At 30.7% G+C, this 5,465-nt stretch overlaps 1 pseudogene; it reads right to left on the minus strand.

Annotated features, from left to right (window-relative positions):
* Positions 1–696: 696 nt before the first annotated feature.
* On the minus strand, positions 697–4,713 carry LOC122723266 (annotated as a pseudogene).
* Positions 4,714–5,465: the final 752 nt, after the last annotated feature.

Genomic DNA, 5,465 nt, shown 5'->3' on the forward strand with positions numbered 1-5,465 from the left:
TTATGGATAGAACAATGGCTATAGAGGACAAAGTAATAAATAATAGATTTTACTTTTACTGGCTAAAGTATTAGCTACATGTATAGAGCAAGAATTTAAAATAAAATGAGAAGAATTTCTGTTTATTTAATGAAATTTTTTAATATTATTTAATTAAGAAATTCAATAAATTAAAAATTTTTATTGAAAATTTACATAAATTTTTAAAATTTATCAAGAGTTTAAAGAGATTTTTTATTTAATAAAAATATATAAAAATCAAGTTATATACATTAAGTTAAATAAATATACAGGAAACGTTAAAAATTAGTAGTTAAAAAATAAAATAAAAACAAAATTGCATCAACCACACTCAATGTGTAATCATACATAATACCTATTGACTTTACTAACAGTTGTTAAGACATGTTCTAAGTTACTTTTTCTGTTTTAGTGTGGTTGGCTTTATTTTTTTCTTCATTTTCGTGGAATCGTTCCATTGACAATTATTTTATTACGGAGTTTTCAATAATGCTATATTTTTTATAAATAATTGATTCAAAATAGTCATTAAATGAATGACAAAAGACAAAGATAAAAAGCTCAAAATGTAGTAGTTATGTATTGAAAAAGAAAAACAAAATCTTATTAAATGTTATTATCCATATATATATATATATATAAACATTTACAAAATCAATGTTTTACCACCCACCATTAAGCTTTTGTCGGTGCTTCTAAACGAATATAATCATACATAATACCACTAAAAGGGCTTCCATTTCTAGTCTGAGTAAGATAAATTGTATTCTTTCCTTGGAGAAGTTGAGAAGCTGGTACTTGAATGCTATAGAACCAATATAAACCATGAATTCCGTATCTTGCAATAGCATTATCCTTGCCTATTAGCCTTGTTGTGAAAAGAGGTCGTTTGACATTGGCATTGTTGAACCTCACCTTTTGCATGCATGATAGATTTTTCATTATTAAGTTTAAGATATAAAAGTAATGAAATTGCTAAGTAAAAAGCGAATGGTATACCTGAAGTTCAGAATTAGTAGCTGATGCCAAGGCTATTTGCAAAGTGTAACTTCCACTTTGCATTACACTTTTAAGTTCAAATATGATCTGCCATGTAGTTGCCTTATATGCCGTATTTCCAACCTTTCTGCAATTTGAATAACCAATCTCAATATAATTATTATTAGAGAAAAATATAAAAAAGTATCTTGTAGTTTCATTAGTTTTTCATTTTAGGGTATATGATTTACTTCAAGATCTGTGATTTAATTTTGTGTCATAATAGTACACTGTGATATAAATTTTATAATAGTGTAGAGTTTAGAAATTATCATTGCTTGTAACTGAAAAGATATTATGAGGTACTATTTTGATACAAAATTGAATCACATATCCTAAAATAAACTACAGAGTCTGAAGTAAAAACCCGATGAAACCACACGGTACATTTTTGTACATTTTCCTTATTATTATTATTATACTTCAAGTAAATTAAAGATTGAGAGAAAATAAAATAGATGTTAATAAGTACCTGTTAACATGGGCGAAGAACCAATCTTTAGCATAATTACTAACACCAACGGTATATATGAGATCATTCTTAGGGTATAGATCAGTATATCTTTCCCACAATCCATATTGTCTAAATCTGTATAGGAAAAAAGCAATAATAAAAAATGATGCATGATATTAACTTTGGATGAAACAAGAAGGCATGCAGCAATGTGGAAGGGAGCTAACTTGTTTGCTGGGCTATCAATATACAATTTGTTGACGAGCGTTGGGTTTGCGTCTGGTACATAGAATTCAGAAGCAGTACGATCAGGAATGCCAATTTCCCAAAGAGTTGTACCATTTCTTGGAGGATCATATGTAAGTACACCCAATTTGATCTCAGATCCTGTAGTTCAACATGTACATAATTTCATTAAGTAATTAAAGAAAATTAGTTTAACCATTTATAAAACTACTATAAGCTATAAATACCTGGTTGAATAATGACATCAACATTATACTTGTAATCTCCAAGAAAACCAGGAACAAATGCATATAAACTATATTTCCCAGCTCTGATATTTTTAATTGAGAAACTTCCTTTCTTGTCAGCTTGAGTCCAAAATTGGTAACCCTATAAGTAAATTGAAAAAACATAGCAATGTTTAGCCAAGAAATTCCTCATGTTGCTAGATAATTTGAAATTGAAATTTCAAATTTGTTGAAATTTCTAACCTTTACTTCTGTTTGCCATGAGCCCACAGCACCTGGTGCTGCCAATCCCACATAAGCTAAACTTGCATCAATCAATTTTTCATTGATGTATGGGTCACGAACTACTAATTGACCTACGACATTTCCCCGTTGATCAGAAGAAGGGAAATCTTCAGATCGAGGAAAATTATATGGCCAGCTTTTAACTTCAGTTGACATCTAATAATCAACAACAAGCATGAGTACTCAAAATTGCATCCAAATTCTCATGAACAAAAAGAATGAATAAACAAATAGATATGTACTTGTCTTTTAGCATCTTCCCAAGGGCTTTGGGATTTTCAGAAGGCGGAATAGAATTAAGATAGACGTAAACAGGGCCAAAAACTTTCTTCCATGGCTCTCCATTTCGATACTCTGTATTTAAGTCCTTCCCAGCATAATGAACACTACCAAACATCTAAACAAAAATAACTGAATTATAATTAAAATACATTTGTGATAAAAAAAGAATTTTGAAGGGAAATGAACCTCTCAATGTAAAAATATTGAGGCGTTCTACTTATAAATTGTTAACAAGTAGTGAAAATTTTCAAATATCACATACTCACATTGAGAACAATAGGCCCCACATGAGAGGTTAGGTCTTGCTTGACGGGGCCAGCATCGCGAAATTCATTACTGGGTGTGATCATCCAAAATCCAACCGGTGGGTCATTTGATATCCACCCATGCACCTTGTTGTCTTTGTTCTCACAAGAGTACTGGTATTTATCATCCACCTGCACGTATCATTCCACAATATTAATGAATAAAATAATAAATGAAGGTACACAATAATAAGACGTTTCAATTTTTTAAATTCCTAAGAAATTAATTAGCATTTATTATTTTCCTATAACATTTTCTTTGATTTCTAACACAATTTTCTTTCAATTATTTTACATTTAATCAAAACACTTTGCACACTATCAATATATTAATCCAATAATGAGAAATTAAAATGAAGCTATTAATACTTAGGTCGATCCGGTCCACGTATACCCAAAAAATACAAAGTGGGTCCATCTATTGTTTCGCGATGGAATCTATTTATTTATGTCTTGTAAATCTTTTGAATCCATATTCTCATAATTAATTACCTCTCCTTTTTGTTGAGGGTTGACTGGATTTGTTAAAAGAACAGCTTCAGGATAGGCTAGAGGTTGGCCAGTGGTGCGATCTTGAGGCATTGGCATTACTCTCTGCCTATCATCGGATATTGCCATGTAGTGAAACCTGACCATTGATTTCATAAATAAATGTTCTTGTTGCCTTCAATTGATTAATATAAAATAAATAATTGATAAACAATATTGATTAATTCTCCATTTACTTTTCACTTTGAAGTTTGAAAACCACTCTAATTTGATCCATATCAACGTCAGGCCACCCTTTTAAGCGTTCCATTACAGCATACAGATAAAGCCCTGAGCTTCCACGTCGAACTATGTACCTGCAAAGTTGAAATCGGTGTGTAGAGATTAGACTTTCGTTAACTTTGTTTATTTTCTTATAAGGTGAAAAAAGTATGCAATGAACTAGGGCTCACCTTTTGTCTACCTTCAAGGGAACTGTGGTTTTATCCATTGAAGGGCTCCATATCTTAGAGAACGAAATCTCTACTTGGTCTTCATTTTGCACTATAATACTAAACTTTGTAGCTTGTACCCTAAAAATTATAGTAACAATTAAAACTTCAACTTGAAAAAAAAAAGCTTAACTAGAGTTTATAAAGTATTAATTTAGATATGCATTTACTTGTCAAAGATGTTAGAATCTCTAGGTCGGCTCCATACCACATCCCAGTATCTAAACTCCAAGAATTACTAACCACAATTAGAATTTATTATCACAATGTAATGAATAAATAGAAACTGATAAAGGATTAAATGCATACCCTCGATTATTTTCATAATTCTTGGTTTCAAGTACGTTATTCATTTCTTTATATTTAATTCCGATAAACATCACCGCCTGGACTAGAGAAATTGACTTGGACAATTCCATTATCAATCACCACCTTATTTAAACACATTAAATAATTAATTAATTGTATAGAATATGTCGGTAATAATAGAATACAACTATGATATGGAGATTTATAAGTGACAAATAAAAAAAATAAGATGGAAAATTTAAGTATATTACTTGCTTATCAGTTACTTGTAGCTGCACCCCAAGAGCTGAGCTCTTTTTAGTTGTACTTGGAATTTTACTGCAAATAGAACCGTACGCATGTTATTCCTAATAAGCTTAATTACCTTACTTCTCTCTTCTTTGTCACCACATGCCAGAAAAAAAAAAGTAGTAATGAAAATCACAAAGAAGAAACGAAATAAAGAGGAAGATCATGAGTATGAACCTTGTTGGGATCTTCGCAGAGGAAGCAATAAGGAAGAAGAAGAAAAAGCAAAGACCGATAGCAGGCCAGTTAGACCCAGCAAGCAAATGCATCTTGCCCATTTTGTGCGGAGAAATTCTATAAAATTTGAAGCAGAGAAAAAAAGAAGTTAGATAACTCAAGAAACATAAAATTGATCAAAGGAAATTATAATAATCGCTAAACAGGAAATATAAAACATATTTTGCTTAATACCGTTATATGCTTGACGAAAATTGATTTTCAATACTAAAGAAAATATTTGGAAAAGGATGAAGATTAAGGAATATGATAAAGGATAGTGATATATTTTTTCTTTTCACTATGACTAACAATCAATGCTTAATTTGACTCTTATTTATAATATCAATTTTAAGAGTAACAAGTCTAATTACAAACTAAGGTTGTTTAAGCATGCAAAAATTTGATGGGTGTTAAACATTTTTTTATTGTTATTTCTTATGGACATCAAGCACGACAAAAGAAAAAACCCCACTACCACAACCACTTAACTGCTGACTAAGAAATAACAAAAATGTAAAATGAAAAAAATTTAAAACACCACTCAAAAGTAGAGTGGAAAACTCACATTCTGGGCGGGAATGAGGAAAAGCTCCTCCCTACCCAAACGTGATAGAAAGGAGAAGAAGGTGTGGCAGACGACGAGACAGCCTCTCTCTAAAAAAACATTAGAGAGAGGTTCTTTTGAATAAATCTCTAGTTTGTAATTGGCCAATGGTAAAAGAACCTAAGGTGGTTTTAAAAAGAGCAATCAAGACACAAAAATATCTAACATCTCCTATTTATGGTATTTCTATATTAGGATATTCGTTTA

The sequence above is a fragment of the Manihot esculenta genome, chromosome 3 (genome assembly GCF_001659605.2).
Source record: "Manihot esculenta cultivar AM560-2 chromosome 3, M.esculenta_v8, whole genome shotgun sequence".
Lineage (NCBI taxonomy): Eukaryota > Viridiplantae > Streptophyta > Magnoliopsida > Malpighiales > Euphorbiaceae > Manihot > Manihot esculenta.